This window comes from Hylaeus anthracinus, unplaced genomic scaffold, assembly GCF_026225885.1.
Source record: "Hylaeus anthracinus isolate JK02 unplaced genomic scaffold, UHH_iyHylAnth1.0_haploid 5, whole genome shotgun sequence".
Lineage (NCBI taxonomy): Eukaryota > Metazoa > Arthropoda > Insecta > Hymenoptera > Colletidae > Hylaeus > Hylaeus anthracinus.
In genome coordinates, this window is record NW_026535322.1 from 2,309,816 (window position 1) to 2,328,251 (window position 18,436).

General features: G+C 43.4%; 1 protein-coding gene across 10 annotated transcripts in view; it reads left to right on the forward strand.

Annotated features, from left to right (window-relative positions):
* The first annotated feature begins 3,540 nt into the window (after nt 1–3,540).
* LOC128895916 (blood vessel epicardial substance-like) overlaps nt 3,541–18,436 on the forward strand; it is a 57,304-nt gene continuing 42,408 nt past the window's right edge. For 3 of the 10 annotated variants that reach the window (XR_008461883.1, XR_008461884.1, XM_054158917.1), the window contains exons 1-2: nt 3,617–4,396; nt 5,671–6,008. The gene's annotated coding sequence lies outside the window, so the exon portion shown is untranslated. The other 7 variants (XM_054158924.1, XM_054158922.1, XM_054158919.1 and 4 more) reach the window with 7 other exon arrangements.

Below are 18,436 nucleotides of genomic sequence, written 5' to 3' on the forward strand. Positions count from 1 at the left end.
TAGCTTTCATTGAACAACTACATGTCAAACAACCCTAGCCATTTACGCAATCGTTCTATTAACTCACTTCGTTGCTTGGTTGCTTCGTTTATTGGTCGATTAATACTAATTTTGAGCTGAGATGTCAAAACAACGACGTAATATTTTAATTATTTCGGACATAGAATATAGATTCATAGTAGATGTAGTAGAGTCTCGTAGAGCCTAATATATTGGATGCCTTCGTCCCAGGTGAGCCCATTTGATCAGGCAAGCCTGTAATTATTTTGAGGGCTGTATAAATTTACAGTACATCAACCAGAGCCTTCTGACACCTGCCGAGAAGACAGGCAGCTTAACGTTAAATGAAAATTCATATATTCAAGATGTCTTGGTCTATATAATGTTACAGAGATAATTATTAAGATTTAACTGCAATGTATAAATTCAAAGGTTCAAATACGAGTGTAACGTTTCGATATGTGATCGCCTCATGAAACTTGCAATTGTAAAACCCGCAGAGATATAAATAGCGATTCTCAACTTATGCTTTTCGAGCTTATTTGGTCAGAGGGTTCAATATCCTACAAGTCTGCTCGATAGAAGTGACAGAGGAGAAGCAGAGGACGAAACTGAAATAGTACATTATTCTGATCGTACTTATTCTGGCTCAACATTTCCTCTTGTAACATTATGTAATAAAACAGCTTTTGTATCAAGCTCTAACATCAGTCGATGTAGCATAAAGCTCTATATAAATAATTTAAATAGCTTGTTCTCTCGAGCAACAGAGTTCTATTTTTAACAAGATTTCCATTTTCCCATAAGAAACATAAACTAGGACATCTAGTTTAATTTCCATTTAACTTTCTAATTCAGAAGATTTCGTACGATTATTAAGGGCAACGCATACGAACAATTATCTCATAGCGATTAAGCCGAAGCAACTTGAATTCACACACAGCTAAATCGCTGTACATGATCTGCGTATAGATCGAGGCAATCCGATGGATTGGCAAAACCAAATATAGAGTGGCAATTAACATTTGAAGTATTATCTTCTCGTTTAATCCCGTCCGTGGGAGTATTATCTAGCCTAACTCGACCAGAGAGCCACGAAATTGCACGGATAGACGAAAACGGCTCGGCAGTGTGCACTGAAAGAAGATTGATCTGACGGTGAAATACTCTGGCCAGGCCATCTGCAAGTCTAATTGCCAGCAAGTTCGTCGAAACGACCCAATCATTGTGCCTTCGATTTTCCTAACGTTGAGAGAAAATCTGTGATTCGTCGGACCTTTTGCTATCGATCTCTTTATATAAAAGGCTCCAAATAATTGAGGAACGTTAATAGAAGCTTGTACAGTGACAAACATCGATACACACTCGCAAGGAGAACGTTGTATTTCTGTACATTCAGGAAACTACCGTTATCGCTGTCATAAAAAATAAGTCGAAAACGCAGAGTAAAGATTTTTTTATAGGAGGCTCGGTTTTCGAGAAAATCGATTTGTGAAGTACGTGTGCTACGCGCGCGCGCTTGAATGGGAAGTCTGAACTTCACGCGTCCCTCTGCACGTCTGTGTCTCATTTATAAATAAAATCGACGGAGTTAATTATATGAAACAGTCCTAATAAACTATCACCTCGAAATATTGGGAACAAACTTGGTAAATATGAATGGCCTTCGAAATAAATTCGAAGAAAACACTCGCGTGCCCCAAACAATTTTTACATCAATTTTCTCGAAAACGGTGATATGTATTGGAAAGGTTTATTCCATTTTTTTTTTATTCAGTTTTACGCATAGAATCGTTTACTTTTGAGACGCTTTTAATGGTATTCCCCTAGCATTGTATCGCGAGGCAATCATAAATTGATCGTCTTTACAGTTTTAACATGGGTTCTCGTTTTCCTGCGAAGTATTGAGAACGTACAATATTTCTCCTTCTGAGACAACTTCGATGTTGCACGTACCCAGCACCCACGTACCCTCCCACTGAAACGCAACGTGATACCCATACGAATTACTCCTGTTTCGCGAATTACTATCTTTTATTTATTAGAATCAAGCCATCGCGATTAAAGTGCTTTTAATAATAATAACAGTAAAGCCAACGCCGAAAGAATGGATCGCGATGAAACCTCCGAGAAAGGTAACAAAAAACACGTTACAAAGAAATGAAAAAAGAACACGTGACGCCAGGAATCCATTGGGAAAATAATAGTTGTAGGTGTAGCGAACGTATCAAAGGGGTGCTGGATCGAACGAAGGGTGAGAACTAGGGACGGAAATAGGGCGAACGTGTATAAGTAAACAGGAACGAGGAGATATGAAACATGAAAGTGTTGAAAAATAACGGAAGATTCCCAACACATTTATGAAAATCGTATAGACAAGTATAAGTATCCCTTCGAAACAACTTTAATGTTAATACTTTTTTCGTCAGGAATTTTTTTTGTACAGAGTTATTTTTCCAGGAGTTTCCTGTTAGTAGCTGTGCTCTAGAATCCCGTCTCGGGGATTCTCGAGATTTTTTAACCAATTCCTGTTCTCGATTCTCGAGAAGACAATTTTCGAATATTTCTAAACGTTTGACTTTCGAAGAAAATTTCTAAGAATCTTGAGCCTGTTTACAATCTTTTGCGGTACATGTATGACTTTATAAATTAGTGCGGACACCGGTACCAAACGGATACCTAATCGAGGATGACTCTCGATTGACTCAGGTAATAAATATTTACGAGACGCCTGACGGAGTAACTTAAAGTTTGAAAATGATGAAAAATGCATTATCATGCATAAAACCGCCACAGGTATAAAACGAACAAACTTTCTCGGTTCCTGGAGTATTTACGTTCGGATATAGAATTCGTTTGAGCAACAAATGAATGAAATTTGTATTCCCTATGAGAATGATTCTACGAAATACAGTGATTAATCTGGATAATTAATGAAAGCACACTGTGCTACAGTTATGATCCGCGGTGTATATTTTACATTAATCTCTATATAATTCGTGTTCCAAATTGTCCCGACTACTTCTCTCCGCCCCTTCGATTCCAAATTCACCGCTGCGGATACACCTCGAATCATCGAGAAATGCAACCACGGGGGTGAAATTTCATCCGACACCGGAACATCCCGTCTGTGACACCGAACAACGGCCAGAAAAAGTAAAAGCACCAGCTCCCGAAACGAGAGTTCCCGACGCAGCGAAACTCTCTTCCCCGCTGTGGGGTGGAAAAAGTTGCAGAGAGGGCAAGAGGGCAGGTGGGCACGGGGATAGGAAAAAATCGTAGTGCTCGGCACGTAAGTAAATATAAACGGAGCAGAGACAAGAGCGAGAAAGAGCACAGCATACAAGAGGGCAAGGGTAAAGTGGTAAAGGGATGAGCCACTGGATGAAGACCGACCGTCTGGTGGGGTGGAGGGGTTTTTGGTGGGGAATGAAACGAGTTTCGTGGGAGTCCGCGAGATGATAGCATGTGCTGCCACCTACGTGGAGGGCGTGGCGCTAGTTCTATCGGAGCTTAGTCTAATGAGAGCTTTGGCACGCGTCGCACTACTCGGGAGCAGCACTCGTGTCGCTTCGGTCAGCCGCGTGAGAGGGAGAGAGTGACAGAGAGGGTTAGCTGAACAGAGACAGGGATAAGCTAGACACGCTAACGTTGCGCGCAAGTTGGATGGATAAGGAAGCTGAACGTTAGGGGAACGGAGACGGAAGTGCGACACGGACGCGGTGTGGCAACGGAGGGATGGGTGTATGCGTGTGATCGACGGAAGAGCAATGTCGCGGAGATGAATGAACGGATCGCACGCGATTCGTCGCGATGACATCGACGGTGCCCGAGCTGAGGACGCGGCACGCGTTGGCGCCGCCAGGACGAGGGACAACGGAGCCAGGATCACGGTGGTGAATCGGTGACGAGGACCAAGTGGCGGCAGTGACCATGGCGCCCCTCCTCGCATGTAAACAGTGCTTCACGCTCAACGCACGCCTCGAGAGCAGCGTTTCACCTGGTGCCGCTACCGTCGTCGCTACCGCAGTCACCCTCGTTCCCATCAATCCCGACGAACAAACCTCGAGGTCGCGACGCTGAGAGGATCCCAGACGTACCCGAGGCACGACGGTATGGACGGAAGAGACGAGTCATGATTCTCGTCCTGCTGCGCTGCCGTTGTCCTCGTCCTCGTCCTCGTCCTCGTCGTCGCCGTTGTCGCCGTCGTCGTCGTCGCCGCGCGAAACCGTGCTGCTCCGAAACGTGTGTTGTTTGTTGATCCCGTCGTCGAACGTGTGCATGTGTATATACATGCGCGTGCAAGACGTTGAATCGAGACCTCGAGCGACGCTCGAACGTGATTGATGCGTCACGCATACGACTGATAACAAGTGGTAACGAGCGTAAGAAGCGAGTACGTTTGCGTTCGTGTTTCGTATTTATTTTGGGTTCCAACGCTTTCTGGTCTCCTTGATAGAGGACTCGATCGTTCTTGTACGCCTCGGGGTAGACACATGTTAGTTGGGCGAAATTCGTTGGCGGAGAACTGCGCTACGACGAGCTCGAACGGGTTCCGGACTTTTTCAAAGGGTTTATAAGCTTCGTGTGTTTTATTTATTCGACGAGTGTTTGGTTTTATCGACGAAAGTGAGGAATCGTACTTGCGTATTTTTCTAGACGGGTGAAATCGTTTTTGAATCTGTTCAGCGTGATGTTACTCCGAATTTCGTGATTCTGGTAGTTTTTTTTTTTTTTTTTTTTTTTTTTGGCATCCTTTCTCGTTATGCACTTTTCTCCTAGTTAATTCTTTTCTCTTGTTAGCGAATCTGTAGGCTAGAAAGACACATGGGGTCGTGGAAAACTGGGCTCCGACGAGCTCTAACGAGTTCCGACGAATTCGAGAGTTCTCTGATGATTCAACATGAGAGACGCGTTTCTTTTTCTTCAAGTTATCGAGAGTTCTTTCGCTCTGTTAGTTTTATTGACGGAATTACAGAGATATGTGTATTTTTTGTCGAATTTGTACGAGTTAGTGTCACATCAAATTTTCGTGGTTATTTTCTGTTGCTTTTCTTGCCAGCCCTTCTTCGTTAACCTAATCATTCTTGTAGACTTAGAAAGACAAACATTACTTCTGATTGTGTAGACAAATTTTGACGAGCACCAGAGAATAACGAGATTTCATTCTCCTCCATCGTAGATGTTTTATCTTCATTAATAAAAGTGAAGGAAATTAGCGTACTGCCGTAGCTGTTGAATAATTTGATAAGCATATTAAACTATTTACCTTCTTTATTTTTACCAAGCACGTTCACTTTGCTGTTTCGCGAGAGCCAGGTTTTCGTTCAATAGGAATCGATACGCTTCCGCGGAAAGGACTTGGAAGTTTCCACGGATCCAATTGGGAGATCTTCAGAACTCAATCCGAGGGATGATGTAGAAACTAAGGGTCGTAGGAATCAGAATGAATTCTGGCGCAATCGGGGCAGTTCGATGAAAGAAAACCTTCCCAAAGTTTACATCGCTCGTTCCGTCCGAGAAATTAAAACTCGGAGAATCGTCTATTAATTTTGTATCCACGAAATTAAAGAAAAATCTTGTAGGAGGATGTAGCGAGCGATTAGAATCGGATATCGACTTTTGTTTCGCTAGGAGACGAGGTTCATTGTCGAACGTGTGATGTTTCAGACGAATCTGTGGCCTGTTCGAGTTGCAAAAGGAGTCGCAAAGTGCAGTGACTTTGCACATTGACGAACCATCGCGAGTTTCGCGAGTGTTCGCACGCTTAACAATCGATTACGAGGCTCGATCGGACGTCCGTGACTCTGTATAAATCGTTCGGTGAAGAGTTGGCTAGTGAAGCAAGTCAATTGCAATGGTGTTGCACGAAGTGATGACCTTCTACGTTGCCGAATTGAGAAGAAGATCAACACCTTTGTGCTGCGCCCCGCTCTTGACGAATACGCACAGAAGACTGAGGTGTATTATTCCGCACTCCAAACAACATATCGCTTATCCACCATAAGGTAAGACGCGACAATTTATTCAAAAGTCCAGCTTTATAATAATATCCTTATTGTATAATACCGTCCTTGGACTAAAATTTATCGATAGTTTTATAGACTTTATAAATCTTAAACATTTATAAAGTATACTTCTTATTGGAATTGTAATGGAAGAAAATGATTCTTCGAATGGGACAGTATTATCACAAATCAGTCGCGGCGTAGAAATGTTTCATTCGATATGTTAGCTTTACTTTCTTCCCTGTTAGAGAATACGAAGGAAATCTTTGTCACCTGTTTTTCTAGCAACGAGAATTATTTTTCTTTCGACTGTTCACGATCGAAATATACGGTTAAATCGATTACACAAAGTAGCACACGATCGCTATTCGATCGTCGTTCCTGTCCGGTGTGCTCGATAAAAAGACCACCACCCCTCGATTTGTCCGAAAACGAGTGTCAGTCACTTCCGACACCCAGAAAGGGCGCGTCCCCCTTTCCTTTGAGCAGCGTCACTCAATTTCTACCGACGCCGAATTTATTCAACCTCCTCGCGACAGACTTCCTACCTTATACATACCCTGGATTTTTCACGAATTTTTCACGGGTGTCAATAAGGGATACCCATGCAATTGGCTGTTTACTATGTATATCCAAAGATCTTCGAATCTCAGGCATAACCTTCGATCGCACAACGGTCGTTATTCCCCTCTTCCGTAGAGTCTTGTTTACTATTTCTTACGATTCAGGAATGTTAACCGGGAGTTCCTAGAAAATCGAGGTCACGAGTACCAAACAGAGATCTCTAGAATTAAAAGTATTTATTACGTCGTGCGATCACAGCGTATCACTATTTATACCCGCATACAGTAGTTCTTATAATCCAAAGATGTCCTAACGCATCTCACCAATCTTTCTAAACTCGATTTCCTCCATTTCCATCGCGTTTGCTGGCCCAAACGAGCGACCCGCGGCGTCTGGTTCGTGTTCCCCTCGAGTTCCAGAAAAGTCGAGGTCACGAGCACACCGAGCGGGGGCATTAAAAAATTAATTGCGGCATGCGATCTTAGTGTATCACCATTTACCTGTTGCGCGTTCGTGACGACATGTAAAAAGACGCGCCAGGTCGAGTCTCGCGAGTGACGCCTATTTTCCTTTTTTTTTTATTCCTTTTCTCGGTCGTGTTTTCTTTTCCTTGGATGATTGGCGTAGATCGATCGGATCGCGATCAACAACGTTCCGCCCCGGAGATCGGACACGGGCAAGTGGACACACCTGAAGGGAGGTCCTGTAGGTCGGAGCAATCGAACGATATTTGTTAATCGTTGCATCGCCATTACGGGGCACACAACGTTTCGTTTGCTCGGTTAACATCGTTTGCGCGGAAGTAATGTTTGCTTTCGTCAGCGACCCTTGCTTCGAACGAGATTATAGGTAGCAAGGGCGACGGTTTATTTTTATCGCCGCGACGGCAGATCGTAATCCGTGTAATGGGAATTTTCCGGGTTTCGTAACCCTTTCTGCGTAAACACTCGGGAAGCTGCGACAGTATCTTTCGTCTAGACCACGGATCGGCAAACTTTTACCCCAGAAGGGCTGAGCAACAAACACCTGACGCTTTGTGACGCGTGGGGGCCAAACTGGAGACGAAGGATTAAGAGGCTTTGGGATTCCATTTCTTAAGCCTTTCAGACCTGAATTATTTTTTTTTTTCACATACTAACGACAGTGTCGGTAATTTTGTAATTTTGTGTCCCCAAAATTGTGGACGCCCAGGTCTGAAAAGGTTAACGTTTCTTGTAAATCTATAAATTTACTTTTCAAGCGGGTCCATAGAATACGGTCCAGCGGCGCCAAGTATCGCTAGATTAATATTTGAGTAAAAATATCGAATTAGTAACGACGATATGCGAATTTTTGATATCGAGCAGAAAGTCGCTCTCTAGCAGGCGCCATGATATTTATTTCAATGGAACTGTTAATGCCGCGAACGTAGCCATGCAATTCTAATTCCCAAGGCGGAACAACGCGTCCTCGAACACGGATTTCGCGAGAATGGAGCCACTTTCTAGTAGAGCGCAGGTGCCATTTCCGATATTCAAATATTCGGACGGTTCCAGTTCCGAATTTAAGTAAGCAGCTTAGTTTGTATCCCCGTAAAACGGCCGCGTCGCATCTTTATATAGGTACGTGCACATTCAGGGACGACACATTCAACTTTCAATAAAGTCCTTATTCCAAAGTGTGCCATGTAAACCGCGTGCGTTTCCGCCTCGCAGATTGTGCCTTTTGGAAAGCAACGCGCCTTGCTGTGAAATGGCATTGGCAAATAAATGGTTACGAAAACAAACGTGCTGGGAAAGATAAAATACTAAAGTTTCCTAGACAATGAGAAATAAAACAGTCTTGGCGGACTCGACGTTGTACCGTGTCGTACTCGATGGGAATTATTTAACTTTACTTCGCTATTTCTATATGTAAGAAATAAGTACAGGAAAAGCAGTATGTAACGCGAGTGAAGTTAATTAAAAAAGGTAATTTCAGTTTGTTAGATTAACACTGGAAATAAGAGTACTTGCATGTAACATGGCACCGCCGTGTAATACTCACATTCCATGAAAATCGTTTTAACGAGGTGGACAGTATTAAAAAACCGTAGTTAAACAGGTGGAGAAGTACTAAATGATACAGTTTACTTTCAAATATTAAATATACTTGTATAAAATATATTTTGTGGCTCTACTGGTTCAATCTACTAAATTGCACGGTTATGTTTCCTACGTGAGATTTTGATCGAATACCACGTAATTATACAGCAAGATAGGATTTCTTGAGTTTCGATCTACTAAGTTTCCCTAGGGGTGGAATCAAAGGTCTCGAGCGCTGTTTGCAAAATCGCAAATTCTTGTAATAGGATCGCCGTTACACAGATTTGATTTAACTTGACTCGGGAAAGAGGGCCTCCACGATGCGCAGCGCGCGATGAAGTTCGTCAAACTTATTCTTAGAACAAAAGGGCTTCTAATGAGATTAAACAAGAGGGCAACTTCGACGACTAGCCTGCGTGCCTCGTAGGTTTATAATTCAAACGAAGTTCAACGAAGGGATACGATCGTGATGAGTTTCGTTTATCAAACAACCAAGTTTCCGTTAACCAACATTCTAATCGAGGATAAGTCGAGTCTATTCTCGATCTAATTTTTAATTTAGGGAACGGAGGTCTACTTAGCGGATTTATTGGATTCTAACGATTCCTTAGTTTATTTGAAGTCAGACAGGTGAAATTAACACATTCGCGACCGATAGGTACTTTAAGTTTCTAATGCCGACTACTGACGAAAATAATAAAATTCTAAAGCTGGAATAAAATTCAAAGTGACGCGAATTCGCGTCAGGGGTCGCGAACGTGTTTAGTGAATTGAAAATACAGCATAAATAATAAAACCTTCGTTTAACGCGAAACAGTCAACCATACACGTGTTTCGTCGTCGCCTAGCGTCATTTTAAACCCGGAATCGCGCTCTTCCGTGTCCCTGGCAATCAATCGGACGTTTTTCTCAAAACCCTTTGTTATTCCACAGCGCTTACACACGGTATTCGTCAAGAACTCGCGTAGCCACCTCACACAGTCAGCAATTACTTTTACAACTACGCCTCTGTTTCTCGTTAACCTCTCCTTTGTCAGGGAACTGGACGAAAGCACAGACTTTATAACGGGGTCTGTGAACTGGGTATTTGAAACAGAAAATGCGAAAGGCAGAAAGAAATACGGGAGTATTTAAAGAAAAGGTGTCAAGTGTTAAACCATTCCAATGTGCGCGCCAGCGTAATAAAGTCGATACTTAAAAGGGAACCGCGTACTGGCACAGAATGAATGAATAAAGGGCTTTCTAAAAGGGACCTTAGAATTTTCTTTTTTAACGATACACGAATGATATCGAAGTTGTTACTAGATCGGTCTAGAAGATCAGTTTAAACCCTAAAGTTCTATTTCGAGAATCCTTTAGCAGTCATCTTACAAAATTTCTAAAAACGCCGCAGTTGTTTCGTAGCTACCGGAGTACTCTCTTAAGGAGGAACACTTCTCGGCGATCAATTACTCTCGCTGAGACGTTGGTTCCGATCAAAATTTAATCAATCCCGGGACGAATTAATGAGCAATTAAGGCTTTCGCGACAAACGAGGCTAATTCGCGCAGGCAGGCTCTGTCAAGTGTTGAAACGCCGGCGAATAGCAGGCGTTCTGGGCGCGAGCGTGCATACGGCGGTGTCCAATGGTGCTTGAATAATTGCAACGCGACGTGTGTGGGTCAGTATTGCCATTGCGCACCGATGAAACGGGAGGAAAATGGATTGGAATGAAATGGAATCGAGTCGAACGAGTTCTCGTGCAGCGATCTAGTCTCTTTCGCGTGTAAATTCGAGTCCCCTTTCTATATTGGAAACGCGGGACGGCAAACAGTGCCCCATTTTGGTTAATTTGGTCAAGCGTTGCGGGAAAATCGGCAGTTCAATGCACATTTCAACGATCATACGATGATCATCTCGATGGGAAATATTTTTTGTTCTCTAACTCTAATATTTAAGCATGTAAGTCTGCTTTTCTGGTTTTCTGTTGTATTGGAACGTTATCGTAATACACGACTGATCTCTGTTTCATATCACTCGTGACGTTATCCGTTTCATCGTGGCTATATGGAAACATTTGGAATTTTTATGGTTTAAAGGTGAACATTCCGACGCGACTGACGCTACGCTTTTTCCGCGACGATTTCTCGCTCGACAGCTGAAAATAAAGCACAGTGGCTTTCCGAGTGACCCCTTTTCTCTGTAATTTTTTGTAATCCTAAAACAATGAGCTCGTGATAATGAAGACGCACAACGTGCCGCAGTATAAGGTAGAATTAAACTACCACGAAGGGTCGACAAAATTACTTCGGAATTTTCTTTCACAAAATTTCCAAAACTGTCCCGTTTCCTTTATTTCGTGGAAGTTCGAACGGCAACTCACGGTTTAATCCACGGTCGACCATTGATCTTGCGCTGAAATACTGCAGGCGTTCCCGATTATAAAGTTCTCGGCCAGATACAGGATCGTTTAATTAACTTTGAAATATTTGCTCGCTAAAGCGAGGCCGCCATCGGTCGGGATTTCAATCGCCAGCGAGTTTATCTTCGTTCCGCACTTGCCACGCTCCGCGGGGCCGTTGGATCGAGCGGAAAGAACGTTGAATAGCAGAATCTCGCCTTTTCATCCTCCCAGGCCGCGACCTGGGACTGCCGTTCTGAAAAGTACAACCAGGACATTTTTTCCGTCTCTGGGCTAAAACGTGACGTAAGCCGATTTTCCTTTACTCGCGGAACATCGTGTCCTATACGATGCTTTTTCTTTGATATCCGATGGGGCTTTAGATTATGGGTTTTCGACTATGCTGCGAATTGGGTTTGGAAATTTTTTAATTAATTAAGTAGGAGAGCTTATGGACATAGTACAGGAGGCTAATTAACCAAAAGGGAAGAAGAATTCAGCTTTTTAAAAATTGTCAACCACGCTTTAACCTACGGATCCTAAACCTGTGCCTACATTCGAGAGCAAAATATAATCGAATTACCTCTCAACGATTCCAACTAGATTCCGAACAATTCCTGCTGTCAGCGTCAGGTGTAAAATCGACCCATACTTGGAAACGCGATATATCTTCGAGGTCGAGGTTCACCTTTGTCCCGTCGCGTTCGTTTTTTATGTAAAACGAGCTCGCGACCAAGCAACCTGTCGTATCACATTAAATCTGCGATAACAGCGTAGCGCTAGAAAATCGATTGGTGGGATCAAGTTCCGGCGTTCCAGGTGAGAAGGACGCGTAGATATATAACGGTGGGCCCTCGGTTACCCTAACGAGCAGTTTGTCTCCGACATGCGCAGCATCAGTTTGCGTCATCGTTCGGATGCCCGTTTCATTCTCGACTGATTTCCGCCGACATTAGGAACAGGTGGACCGTCACGCTTTGACATATTTCCGCGAGGGTTCGCGAGTCCTCCCGCCATCAGGTTTGACAAATTCCTCAAGTCCGCGCGGCCTCGTCAACGTAATAGGGCCTAATTCCGCGTTTCGGACACATACGTACGTCCACGCATTAACGAGAGCTCGAATTTTTGCCGCGGGAACGCCAACGGGCGCTGAAAATTGCGGTTAACGATGCCATTGACGTAGGGTTGTACATCGCGCGCGAGTAATTGGAAAACATTTCTGCAAATTCAGCGGAAAGCGCCGTCATTTCCGATTTCCTTGGGCAATTCCCTCTGTTTCGCGATGCGAATGAAATTTTCACTAAATTGGTGTAAGTTCGTCGAGTTGAAGTCTGAGAGGTGCCATTTAATTGGATAGTTCAATTAGTATGAATTACCTCGAATTGTTCCTCGAGAGATACGGTAATATTTATCGGCGCTGGCAGCAGGAAGTCACTGCTGACTGACGCGAAACGTTAAATCCCTCTATTTTTACACTTTTGCTATCATTTAGTTCTGCTGTGTAGACTCTGAATATTATTTCGTATTCGTACATTTGATCGCGTTAAAAAAGCGACGATTTACTTTGTGTCTTCTATTTATTTCACTTTGTGACATCGTGGAGGCGTGGCATTTTTCATTTCGAGAATTACCTTATGATCAATTTTACGTGAGTTGTAATGAAACCGTTATCCTTGGAAAACATTTTCTTCTCGGCTTAATTTGATCTTCAAAGATGGCACACGCTGAGTTACATAAAAACCGAGTCCAAGATTCCCTTTCTGCCATCGGTGGCCATTAAAAGATAATTAGTGATTAAAACTTCGTCGACTGGGATGCTTTTTCTGCGACTTTTAGCTCAACTTAATCTCGACGAGGTGGAGGCGGAGGTTCGCGAACAAATGAATCGCAAAAAGGTCGAGAGTTCTGGAATTCGATGATTCGGAAAAAGAAAAGTTTGTAAAATGGAGCATGAATATCCTGTTCCTTCTTAGCGACGAGTAATTATGCTTGTAGAAACTTCTACAATCGGTATTAATACCTGTCTTATATTAATGTAACGATACAGCTGTATCTGATTATCTAGTAAAAGTAGATCTGCATCATGAAAGGTTTTCCCAATATCGCACAGTTGCATATCGTGCGAGAGCAATCGTATTTGAATCAATAGCAATAATAATGTCGTCAGGATCCTGTAACCAACGCAAATTTATTTAAACATATGCACCCTGTATCAATTACGACTGACATCGATTCACGATCTAACCAGATATTTTGCGATATGTCCTGCGTGAATCATTCACGCGATCAACGGTGAATCCACAAGTGGCTATGTAAGAGTAAATATTCACCGATCGCATCACGATATCGTGTTTGCGAGAATAAAGTTGGTATCTCTTCGTTTCGCGATTATATCGGAGCTTTTCGCGCGCTGCGACACAACTGTACTTGTTACTATTCATTTGAACAGAGGTAAAGTACTCTTTCTTCCTATTTATCGTCAAACTCTCGTTGATTTTCAGGAAACAGATGTACAGGTTAGTGATTAGCACTTTAGTGATTAAAAAGTTTGGTTAAATCCCAACGACAGTGATGGTAGAGAAGAATTTTCATTGCTGGTTTCATAGTGCAGATTCAATTTTCTTCTTCCATCTCAATTCCAAACTATTGTACTTGATTAGATGCTCAGGTCTTCAAATTATTCTCGACGATTTGAGATCGAAATCTAAAATATTCGACAGCTCTGACGTGCACATATCAATTGGTTTGCTCTTCATGAAAATTCCACCGTTCAGAGAGAAATTTTCGTAACGTCCTCCAATTTGGATAACGAAGCCGAACACTGATTCGAGTCTTGGAAGACAAGAGGGTAGCGAGACTCCGACTATTCTAACCGTCGAATGGGGTTCGCGGGGGTGGAGCCTTTGAACGTTGGAATGAATGCAGCAGTCAGGGAATAAATTCTGTCATTAGGGTAGCTCTGTGATGTAATACGGTGATCCTGAATCGTTCGGATATATTCATGGGTAAATTCGCCGTGGCGAAGGAAACCGGAACGAAGTAGACCGCGTGGCTCCTGGCTGCAAGTAGAAAGGGTCGATAGCCCTGGTCGTACGGCGCTCGCGCCATTCTCGTGTCGCACAGACACGAGGCTACACGCACCCACACACACAAGGGTAACAGTGTGCACAGGTGACATGAGTTTCCAAACCCCTGGTTCCCATGGTCGTGTCGACTTAAACAATGCTTAACGCTCGGAGATCATTTCTGACGTGTCGATGAAGCAACAGATTGAATATTGTACCCGAGCCCAGTAGGCACTAGAAAAAACGCGACGACACTTGATAAGATTAGAGGGCATAGGGAGGAAATGGACGAGATTCTAACGATAAATACGATGGAAATCCTATCGCGAGAGAGCGGAGGAACGTTGATCAAACGACGAATATAGGCGCGCTGGATCGAGTTGTGAATTCTACTTACAGTAAATCTCGAGGCGTAGGTAAACACAAGAAGCATGCGATTGCAATTTCCTAGGATAGCAGTATTTCCCGCATCCTGTGCAACTAGTATGGCGAACGGAGGCAACCGTGTTTTCCTCCCTTCGCGAAATTGCTGCTATAGTAAAGAGCAATTCGTTGAATGTTTTTTCTTCTTGTTTTAGTAAAGCGAACGTTTCGAGTACCTCGTGAATTTGACAATCGACAACTGACACGATACGAAGCAAATTAACCCTAAACGATAAACGATCTCATCAGCATATTCTAAAACATGTCATAGATGGCTGAAAATTGGTTTGCCACTCGCTCTCGCATAGTTCAGAAGTTTCAGGTGGGAAATAAATTGATTACGTCGCGTGTGCGAAGCGAACTTCGATAATTTGGTTACACGCGTTAGGTAATGTTGCTAAGTGTTAATGCACTTGACGCGAAAAATTATTGTATTGTCGCGTGGTCTCGATGGAAAATTGCTAGTTTCCTAAAACGTCTCGTAGTTCAAATTGATTGCAATTACACGAGGAATAAGTTTATAGTCTTTTGAGTTACGAATTATTGCAAAAGAAGAAAGCGTATGTTCTTTTTAAAACAACAAATTTAATATTATTTTTCGTTATCAAAATAATAACCTAAATTATACATCCGTATTAAATTTCGACAACCAAGGCAAATCGCATTAAATTTGCCTGCGTGGCTTTAATCATGGAAGGGCAATTAATTTTTTGATCGATGCATTTTAATGTATAATTCTGTCGATAGAAAATTGATTGCCTTCGTTCGCCTTCGATCCTACAATTAATAATAATTGGAACACTCGATCATAACCGAAATTACGTCAACTTGGGTTTGGCCACGATCTAGTGCGCGTTGTACAGAGTTTCGAACCAATATTTCAGTTTTCATTTCACTCCAAGTTGTTCCACAACGCGAAGGACCAATGCGTGAGATTAAAAAGTTGAAACGAATTGTTCCCGTTCCCTAATAAATCGTATTTCGCGCTATATTCGGATCTCGAGCACGGTGAGTTTCACGTTCAGGAGACGAATCGCCGGAGCAACGATAACTTTCCTTGGTGTCGCAATTTCTAGAAACGTCGAGTCGGTTCCGTCCACCGTCACGGATTCGCGGCAATTTATATCTTCTTCAAAGACTGCTCCCTTATATCTTCCGCCGCACAGCTACGAATATCGTCTCGTTATTTCGCTGAAAGCGTTAGAGAAGACGGCTGTATTTGCGCAACAAAAATTTTTATCGCGAAAAGTTTCCTCCTTTCACGGGACGACGCTCCAATTCTCGCGTCGCGTCGTAGGAGTACCGTTGGATCCCTTGAATATTGAATCGCGCTCAATTGATCTTCGATTCAGCTGCATGCTTATTTCCTTTATTGTGTGCCATCTCCAACTCCTCGCTTCCGCGTCATTAGGCGCGAATATCGTGGTAACAACGTCGAGGGTGTTTGAGAATTCGTAACTTCGAATGCGATGATAGCTGGGATGATACTCGCAAACTATTTCTACAAGAAGGTTTCTCTTTATGCGGCCTTATTACGTTCTTAGATTTCTCTTAAAAAAATGATAGTACAAAGCTAATGGAAGAGCCTCGGAGTAGATTCGTCGTCGTCCACGCGCCCACACGACGAAAACTTGTTGAATGTCGTGTCGATATCGCGCGAGTGTCTTCTCGCCGGAGGAAAAGCAAGAAAAGCGCCGACAGACAATTGTAGAACGGGCACTCGGGCGGGAAAACTTCTTTATGAGCTAGCATAAACCGTTCGGCGTGGACTTGTAGCATCAATCGTTCTCCAGGAGCGGGCGGGATCGATCGTGGTAGAAAGAGGGCGCCCGTTAAAAGGTGAAATCTTCGTTCATGCGAGCTACGACTTCACAAAGCGAGGAACACTTGTTGCCCTCGACGAGGGCACGTCGAGCCTGTCGAGTGTCTCGTGCGTGAGACAACAGCACGTAAACAGTTCCACGCGACTTTTCCACCCACGTGAAAAGAATTTGTAAGCGATCGGTCTCTCGCGTGCCACAACTTCCGACATGTTGGTACGCCTCTGTTCGATGAGAGAAGTTGCATCGCTAATAATCAAATTTTTATCTACGAAGAGTTTTATCGACCTCGCGCTTGAATCCCTTTTCGAGACTCCATAAATATTTGCTGCATCACGAACTCGAATGTTGGTTCACAAGAACGGAGCCCAAACAGCTATCTGTACACCGCGCCATGAACTTTGACGGGCAACGTCGTAAACAGCCATCATCCGGCCTCGCTAGCGCAGTGGTAGCTTACTAGCTCGCTAGCTTACAAGCTACCACCGAGACAGTAACAGCCTCAGTGAATGCTTGGAATTTTCCACCTGCTATCCTAGGAATCCGCGATTCGTTCCCGTTTAAGAGGAAATCGGTTTTCCAATTACCCGAAATGTCAAAGGAAAATCTCTTAACCAGTTGCATCCTTGCTTGTGTTGTGAGACGTTCTTCGATTGCCGGTGCTTCGATTTCACGAAATACCTGGGTGACGAGTTGAATGTTCGAGCTTTCGTAGCTTAATCGAGGATCTGAATCGAGAGTAATATTCGCGCAGCTATAATACTATAGACAAACATGAAGATAGATAAGAGGCGATCATAGCGAAGTGCGCGTATTCAAAATATTATCAGCTAAGTGATTGAATATGCCAAAGTTTGAATACGGGGAAACTTCGGAGAGGGAATCTCTAAAGGACGTTAAGCAAAGTTCCGGTTCAATTCTGAAATCCGTTTCTCATCGAAGACGAAATGGTGAAACGAACGTTTCGTTACTTAAGGATTTCTGATCCGCCGCTTAGCTTGAATTCGTTTCCGTTCGCTAAGTGAATCGTAACTTTTCTGGCAACTCTTGCGTTTCGGAGCGCGATAGCAATCGAGAAGCAGCGACATCGGTATTGTTTTGGGTCAAGGCAGATCTCTTCAGCTCTTATAGTCCGAGAGCAAACAGCGCGGCGAAGTTTTATCGAAAACAGAAGGACTTTTTATCAGAGTAAATTTACATTTAGCGTTTACTGTCTCTTCAGTGTGCGTTAATAAAAACGCACGTTGATCTCCCCTTACATGAAAATGCTTTCGGACAAAAAGAAGTTGCCCGTGCAAAGAACTCTGGATGAAAATATAAAGCTAATGTACAACGAAAACGTTCGTTCCTCGCTGTTTGAAAAACAACGTGAATAAAATATATGATTTGCAAGCTCAGAGAAGTCTCCCAGTCGGCTTAAGCTCGCGAGTACACGTCAGAGTCTCCGAGGACACATTCTTATGTTGCCCCACTGTGCTATACGTCCCTACTTTAAACGCCCCTATGCAACGCTAAGCAGGCTTAATGCCTCGAGCCGGAATTATGGAACAATTCCATTATGAAACCCGATGCAAGCGACCCAGGAGTCCCGAGGCATGATATAGTCAACTATAGACTTGTAGCAGACAATATGGACGACGCCTGGATTGTGGCATTCGACACAGGTGTCCCGGGACACGTGGGACGTGGCATAGACAACCCAGGACACATGGGACGTGCCATAGACGGACTCAGGACGCATAGAACGTGACACAAACGATCCATAACACGATATAGATGCCACAGAATTGATGGGAGTAGGCCATCGATGGTTTTAAACTCGCGATAGCGAAAGTGTAGTGTAGTATAGCGACGACAAGATCCTTGGAGATCTTAGCGCTGTTTTTCGCTGTAATTCCACCGCGAATATGTTCATCGAATGAGCACGAGAACTCCGGAAGGGAGTGCAACCCAATTGCACGTGGCGTTGAGTGTGACTGGATTCAATTATTCCCAGCTCTATTCAGCGCACTCGTTACGAACGAGTACTCGTGGAAGCTCTTTAAAACTTGTAATGCGATTCATCGCTAAGCACGCTTGTTCTTTTTTCGTTCGTTTTTCTTGAATTTAAAGT